An 8,708-nucleotide genomic window follows, 5' to 3' on the forward strand; every position below is an offset into this window, starting at 1 on the left:
TTTCTGAAATGCATTTACACTAAAAAGAATAAAATAACAAAATCTTAAAAAAAAAAAAAAAATACTAAGCACTTTTTACAATGCACACAAAAGGACAAAATAGCTTTTCTGGGTCAGCAAGGACTATTTAAGTTTTCCTTTAGTTTTCAAAAATTCCAACAAAATGACACCGCAAACGAAGAAAAGTGCGGTTAGTCATATCAAACCAAACTTTCCCAAGAAAAATATGCATGTTTCAACACTTAAAATTATGATTGAAGGTTATATAATGATAAGTAATTCTCTTCATGACTTGAGCCGCACTTTTCTTCGTGTGAGGTGTCATTTTCTTGGAATTTTTGAAAACTAAAGGAAAACTTAAATAGTACTTGCTGTTATTAAATGATTTATTACTTTCAGGATTGATAAAATATGATTTTGATAAAGTAAATTCTTTATATGTAACAAAATACAATCATAAATGTATGAGAAATGATAGGTATTTGCAATGAAAATTTATTTAGATTAACTGTCTGTTTGCGGCGCCATATCGTCGGCTTCAAAGTCCTCCCCCCCCCCCTCTAATGAGAATCGCTTTTAATGGTGAAAATCGCATGTCTGAAATAGGTAATTCATTAATCAGTTATTTTTTAACACAAAGCAACAATATGCAGTTAAATTTAAAAGCCAGATAAGAAATCCAAACGTAAGGAGTATGGATTTGTAAATTAGTTCATACTATTTCTTGACAAAGATTTAAAAGTCTACGAAGTCTTAAAGTTATTCTTCTGAATTTTGGGGAGTCTTTTTTTTTTTTTTTTTTGAATCAATGATATTCATCTCTTGCTGACCATTATTGATATGTAAATTTTTAGTTTGATCTGACTTCCTTCAGAAGTAAAGGAACATGCAAAATGACAGATAACATAAGCTAATTAAATAAACTTGCTCATAAATGAAAACTTATTTGACTGTGATACTTGAATGTAGCGCAGATCAAAGATTAAATGCGTCGGTTAAATTTATTATAAATTGACAGCAAAATAAACGTCTATGAACGAATCCCAATTCAAAAAGTCATAAATGTTATGCGCAGCAGAATAACATAATTCTAAAAACGGAAAACATATTGTCTTAAAACGTCATAACCAAGGACAAAAGGGTTTAGCAAAGATTTTCACTAATTTTTATCAGATGTACTGCGACAACTGAAGAAAAACATACTTCAGATATGAAACTGGACGACTGAAAATCATATTGCAATGAAAAACAAATTTGTCGCATTTGTGGAAAGTAAACGAAAACAACTGAAAAAACGCATATCAGTTTCAAGGGCAGTTATGCCGAAATATGAACTTCCTGGTTCAGTTTCCAAATGAAGGGAATTTTTAGACCAAAATCGATTTAAATGCACTCGTTTATCTCCATAGAATCCAGACTGAGTTAAGAACCTGGTTTTTCAAGGTTATGTGTTAACGGTATTAAACTAAAACGGTTAACTAACCCAGCGCTGAATGAATGAAGCAGCTTCAAAAATATCACACCCCGGAATTAAAAGTGACACAACTTAAAATTTTGGAAAAAATGTACTAATTATTGATTTGAAATCTGAAATGAATGAATGAAGCAGCTTCAATGAATGCAGCTGAAATGCAGCTGAAATGAATGAATGATGAAGCTGAATGAATGAAGCAGCTTCAAAAATATCACACCTCGGAACTGAAAGTGACACAACTTAAAATTTTGGAAAAAATGTACTAATTATTGATTTGAAATCTAAATTCAATGCTCTTTCTTGCCACAAAAGGCTCACAAGGTACATCACTAATGCGATGTGGCGTAAAAACGATATAATCGATCATCATCAAAATTTCATAATAATTTTCAAACTTTAAGTAAGGGTTTTAACTAAGCAACAAAAACTAAACATTAAACATCACATCATAATGATTTTGAGCGTACTATTATATTTGCGAAATCACTTGAAATTACTATTGCGTAAAACTTTTTTTTTTTCTTGAGTTGCGTCACTTTCCTTGTCGGCATGAGATTAGGGTTTCCAATGCCATGCCAATCTTAGACCCATGGGATTTCGGGATTGTAAGGAGCCAATCCCGTTCTACCGTAAATCTACCGTTCATCATATAAGATATAAAGTTGTTTTTGTTTTTTTGCTCTTCTTGCAAATGGACAGGAAGGTGATTAAAACTTCAGATGATACTAGTAAAAATATTCATTTTATGGACGGCAAAAATTGTAAAACGTTTACATGCAAAATCTTTGCAATATCGAAAGTTCCTCGGGATTTTGCTCAAAATCCCACTAAATATCATGCGAGATCCCGCGGGATCGGAATTTCGGGATTGGAAACCCTGGATGCGATATGCTCTCATTTGAAATTCATGTAACAATTAGCGAGTTACAAGAATTTAACTCGCTAGAACATTAGCATCAAAAAATACGATACTGTATGGTGTCTAAGTGAACTTAAAAGTCAACAGTAAGTATTTTAAAAAATTAAAATGCCCGTTCTTAAGGGGTTTTTTTTTCAGAAAAACACAGAAATAATTAAAATTAAGTTGCCTGCAAACTCCTTGTAATCAATTGTTGTTTCGAGCGACTTGTGAGTGTGGAGACAGAAGCAACCCGTGTGGATCAAAAGTAAACAGCACCATGTAGAAGAGGGGCTTGTGGAAGCGTGAAAGTAAAATTGTCTTGCTTGCCATCTATAAGGTAAACTCTTTACCTGTAAAATCAGGAATATTATTTCTCATGGAGGTTTTTTTTTTTTTCTTGGTGGGAATGTCACAACTTCCTTAATGTTTCATCAAACTTCATTAGTCAAGCATCATCTTTGAGATTTTTTCGCAGCAAAATAAACAAACAGTTCCCATTGTTTTTTTACAGAATTCAATTTGTTTTGTTTTTTTATTAAGTATTGCTTTTTATAAAGAATTCCGGGACGGGAGCTTTAGCTCAGTCGTTTAGAGCGTCGCGTCATGCAAGTAGTTCGAAGTTCTTTATTTCTATTCGGGTCAACCATGAACTAGAAAAAGTCCTTTTTCAATAACGTTTTTTCCTCTGGTGAACACTGATCCAAATTTTCAAGAATATTTAACTCATTGCAGACTTCTTAACTACATTTATGTTACATTAAAATCAAAAAAGGAAACTTTTTTCAACATGGTACATTGCAGTATCCCTAATATTTTTTGAGGGCGGTTTTTTTTCCCCTTTTTCTTTTTGGGGGAGCTTCCTTAATAGTTCATAAAAGTACAAAAATATGGCATCATTTTATAGGGGTTTTTTTACACCGTGATCGGTTATAAATAAACGAACAATTTCCATTTTGGATGTTTTTCGGAAAATTACATTTAAAAAAATCGATTTTTTGGGTTAATGCTCTTAAGCGTGAATGTTTCTCCCGGGTCAGCTAGCACATTTAATATTATTCGTCCTTTTTTTTTATACAAAGCTTTTGGCATTTTTAATCTATTGTTATTTAAGCTATCCAGCCCTACAAGAAGACACAATTAAATACCCTATTTTTCAGAAAGCGGCCTTGTTAGGGTTTCTAAACTTGTTTCCTCGAGATAACGTAATTTGGAGGAATCCTTAATTAGTATTATTTGGACTGAATACTGTTCTAATTCTAATCTATTTTATTTAATTTATGTTAAAAGAATTTTATTCGTAGTCTCATGCTGTCAGATATTAAATTCATGTTGATAATTGACGACCTTTGTAATTTGAATTGCTTTAAACAGGCTTTAAACAGGTTAAATGAGATCACGAATATCATAAATAAACAAACTAGAATTTAATTTAAACTTTATTTAGGTTAGGAAGTTCAAAAGTTGTTTTCTTTACATCAACTTTAAAGCTCTCTCGAGCACTAACTAAACGTAGTAACTAAGTGTCTTAACTACTTGAAAAACATGTTTTCGTAATGCAATACGTGTGAATAATTTAAATATTTAAATTTCGAAAAGCATGCTCTTTTCTTCTGCAAATAAGAAATTACTAGTTTTAGGTTTGAATTCTACATGGTCAAATATTCCAATTTACGTCGTTTCTATAAAATATATGTATAAAGTAAAAATTGCATTTTTTGGCAATATATGTAAAACTTTAATCATCAAATATGCTCAATGTACAGACGAAAAAAAAACTTTGCTTTTGTTTAAGAAGCTTTGCATTTTTTATTTACTCTTGTTATTCTTGTTTTCTTTTATTATTTTGGAGATTAGACAATTTCAGAAAATATTTACTTCTTAAGCGCAATTAAATCCTATTCGACGAGGCAGTACTCCAAACAAACAGGAAAATGTATTTACATAAATGTAATTCATTTTCAAGTTGTGAAAAACTGCTGGAAACTATTAAACAAAACAAAGGTTTATTTAAACTCACACTTTTGAAATTAAAAATTCCTGGTTAATGTGTCATTTAGTAAATTCAATTCAGCTTGTTCCCTTACAGAATATAGGGTTCATGTATGAAGAGGGAAAAAGATGCATAATTAAATATAACTTACAAAGCTGTTGATTACACATAGGTCTTGGGGTTGAACTTAAAGTTTGAATAGTAAATCTTGTAATTTTCAAAAAAAAAATGGTTTTGCTAAGCAAATATTTTATTCCCGTTAGTCATGTGGTGCTGAAAATGTATGTTGAGACACATAAATAAGTTTGTGTTTTTATATTTATGTAACATTCCACATGTATGTGTACTTCTTAAGGGAAGAATTGAATTTTTTTTTTTCACACAGAAAAAAACTTTATGCTAGCGCAGAAAAACTAAAATGTAATGAGAAACGTAGATAAAATTATAAAATAATCAATATATATATATATATATATATATATATATATATATATATATATATATATATATATATATATATATATATATATATATATATATATATATATATATATATATATATATATATATATATATATATATATATATATATATATATATATATATATATATATATATATATATATATATATATATATATCGATATCTTCCGGTTGCATTCTGGCGTCAAATTGTGAAAAAATTTCAGAAAAATGCGCCAAATTTGTAGCTTAACTGAGTTTTTAAAATTCCGATATTTTCCTTGACTAGCGCAGAAACGTTCGAAAAGCACACGAGAAATAAAAGTGCATAGTTTAAAATTCATCAGAAATACCTTAATTTAATTTATTTAGCTTATTCATTTTTATTATTTTTAATGTTTTATTATTATAATTTATTTATTAATTTATTTATTTGCGTATTTTAATTTTTGAAATTGTTTTTCTTGAGTTTCAGCGCAAATGTTGAAGTATTGGTATGAGACATTTGTGCCCAAAAACTTAAGTTAAGTAGTTGATATGTTTCGGTTTCACTTTCAAAAGGTGAAACAGTACTCAACTTGCAACACAAACAATATAACTTACTCCCAACTTCGTTCCAACTTACCGTTTGGATGATCTTTTAAGTTGGTTTGACTTTCTCTTCTACTAACACCCGGCTTAAAAGTGAAGAAATCATTTTACTGTTGAAAAAAAAAATCATTTTTTTTCTAAGGATAAGGAAACTTGAAGTATACCTAAAAATTATATAGATATTCCTACTAAAAATTTTTTTTATTATCACTTGTATCCTCATAAAGATCACGTCTTGTTTCCAAAATCAGGCATTTAAAAAATAATAAAAAATAACTGTTGGAAAAATAAAAGTACTTTCTCGCACCAAGTTTTTTTTTTTTTTTATTCTATCAATTTCAGAAACTAAAAGTAGTACTTTTGACTGAAAGAAACAACCCCACTGAGAAATTGGTGTGGTCGTCAAATTCTTGACTTGAAAAATTTTATTTTGGATACCATGTTGCTTTGTGCTAACTCTATGCAAATAAATGTTTCCCTGCTCTTTGTTTGCGTATGTAAAGGAAGAACATTTTTCGCGCTGACAATGGAAACAAAAACTTTGCCACCAATGGATAAAAATCGCCAATTATACAATTTTCGAAATCTTCCCGTATGAAAATGAAGTATCAAAAGTCAGTTTATACGTAAAACTACTGTGTGAACAATATTACTTATAAAACGCATACTTTTATTAAGTTAGTTGCTTCTTCGTCATTAGAAATATAAATTTCCAAGTATCAAATGAACGAACTCTTCTCGATGCAACATATAACTGTCAATTCGAAGACACTGGACGTCGCGACAATAGTACAACTGAAAAAAAAAAAAAAAACGTCGTCTTTGTGATTTGTCTATGGTTAAGGGCGGTGCATAACTGAGTTCACACCTTTCAACATTTTAGACCCTCAGCCCCCTATGTTACAAAGTTTCGCACTTCACCATACCCCCTCTTCCCTTTGCCACATGTCCCTCTGTTTTCATAAACGTTCTTATCAAAAAAGACGATGTCACATACTCAACATTGTATGTCCCTCTTATGATTTATTTCTTCCGCCTTGTCACGAACGGTTACAATTTAATGAATTTTGCATTTTACGGGTAGAAAAAGCGGTTTAAAAAATGAATTAAAACGTAATGTTTCACGCTTCTAACAATGAATTTCAACAATGGAAAAGAGATAAAATTAAAACATTTTTGAGTTTCACTAACTAAAAAAGGTTTATAACATTTTTCCTAGTGGATTTAGGTTATTGGACCTTGGGCGCTCTGACAATTTCTTCACTAGGAGTATTTCCCAACCATATAAAATTTGAAAAAATTGGACCATCCGTTCGCGTAGAAAGAGCCATTTAGGACGAAAATGCGTTTTTAATTAATATCTCCGTTAATCAGTGTTGAATTTCAAAAAATTTTATTGATGACACTAAAACTCGGCAATAGCTACTGAACAAAAAAAGAATGAAGGAAATTGGTTCACTACCAGAGGAGGAATCGGTACCGAAAGAAAACGACATGCCTATTCTTTATTCTTTACTAATAATAAAGCTGAAAATCTCTCTGTCCGGAGGAGGTCTGGATGTCTGCAGGATGTCTGTGACGCGCATAGCGCCTAGACCGTTCGGCCGATTTTCAGGAAATTTGGCACGAAGTTAGTATGTAGCATGGGGGTGTGCACTTCGAAGCGATGTTTCGAAAATTCGATTTTGTTCTTTTTCTATTCCAATTTTAAGAAACTTTTTCCGAGCAAATGATCACAACGTGGAATAGTAAATTACGAAATCATCATAACGTGGAACCGTTATGAGTCATGGGCGAGCCATTTAACATAACCAGTTGGCAAGAAATTCATCCTACATTATTTGTTAATATACAGGCGAACCAATGACCTTTTAATTTTCTACTACGGGCAAAGCCGTGCGGGTGCCACTAGTAATATGTAAAGATACTAATTCTACTAGAAGTTGCACTTCGATCCAAACTGACAGACACTTTTCCCCATCAGAATCAGAATACCGTACTTTTAACGATTTTATTTTTAAACATTTATTTAATTATTTTATTTGGTTTTGTCCAGTCTTTTTTTTAATGCCTCGTTTAAATTAGCTTTTTTCTTCTTCCTTTTTTTCGAAATTTTAACGGGAAAGTAAGCTAAAAATAATGTCGATTCAATAGAGGGTGAGACTTAGGAAGCACGGCAACGAGGCGCCTTTACTTCGTGGTTCCCGCTGCTAAAACAATTATTATTATTGCCGCCCCCCCCCCCCCCCCCATTACGGCCCTGTATCAAAAAAGTTTGTAATTAAGGGCCCAGATTTCATTGAAAATTACTTGTCAATACACATAATTTTTATTTAATGTACATTATTTAAATTTTTATATATGTTTTTATAATTAATGAATATATATATATATATATATATATATATATATATATATATTAATTTGCATTTGTTGAAGTTAAAATAAGTCAATTTGAAAGATATTTCACTCTCACTAAAGTTGTGTTCCAGTGCTTCATATTGTTTTTACACTATTTTCATACTTTGTCATAATCAATAAAAAATAGTATTTCATCAAAATGTATCTTATTTTGCATGTATGATTTACATGACATTAAATGCTGAAATATTTGGTTTTAAAATTGTAAAATATTTCCTGCTTCTAAAGTGACATTTTAAACTACCATTAGGAAAGACAAGCGTAAAAAATGTAAAATATTTTCAATATTTGAAACACAAGAGTCAATCACTTTTTCTTCTGAATTCATAAATAAGATACAATTCAAAACAATGCATTTAATTCCTGAACAATTAATTATTTTATAATAAATAAAAACATACCAGCTTAAAAGAACTCCAAAATTTTCAAAATTAGCAAAAGTCACTTGTATGTTCATTTCCCACCTATAAGAGCACTTTGTTTTCACATGGAAACTGTAGCTATACTGCTTAGGGAAGGCCGATCTATGTCTAAATAAACAGCAGCTTTCGTAAGTTCAGGGTAACGAAAAAACAAGAATCAACTCTCCCCTTACACAAGACATCGTTCGTCATCGCGCGTGTTTATATGTTGCCGAGACAGAAACCGGAAGACCTTGAAAATTGAGATTCGCTCGCGTTTCTGCAGATCAATTGCTATCCACCTTAGAATGTCGGGGAGGGGGGAGATATCTCAAATTCTTTAATAAAAAAATCCCTTAAACCTATTTTAATCTAATTAGCCATCGAAAGGGATGCCCCGACGGGAGGTCACGGGAACTCACTGTGACCTCCCAAAACTGTCCTTATTCGGAAAAATTTGCCTCATGAT

General features: G+C 31.0%; 1 protein-coding gene across 1 annotated transcript in view; it reads right to left on the reverse strand.

Annotated features, from left to right (window-relative positions):
* Positions 1–8,347, reverse strand: part of LOC129231148 (uncharacterized) — a 93,739-nt gene extending 85,392 nt beyond the window's left edge. The window contains exon 1 of the mRNA XM_054865399.1: positions 8,240–8,347. The gene's annotated coding sequence lies outside the window, so the exon portion shown is untranslated. The remainder of the gene's footprint in view (positions 1–8,239) is intronic.
* Positions 8,348–8,708: the final 361 nt, after the last annotated feature.

The sequence above is a fragment of the Uloborus diversus genome, chromosome 1 (genome assembly GCF_026930045.1).
Source record: "Uloborus diversus isolate 005 chromosome 1, Udiv.v.3.1, whole genome shotgun sequence".
Classification (NCBI taxonomy): domain Eukaryota; kingdom Metazoa; phylum Arthropoda; class Arachnida; order Araneae; family Uloboridae; genus Uloborus; species Uloborus diversus.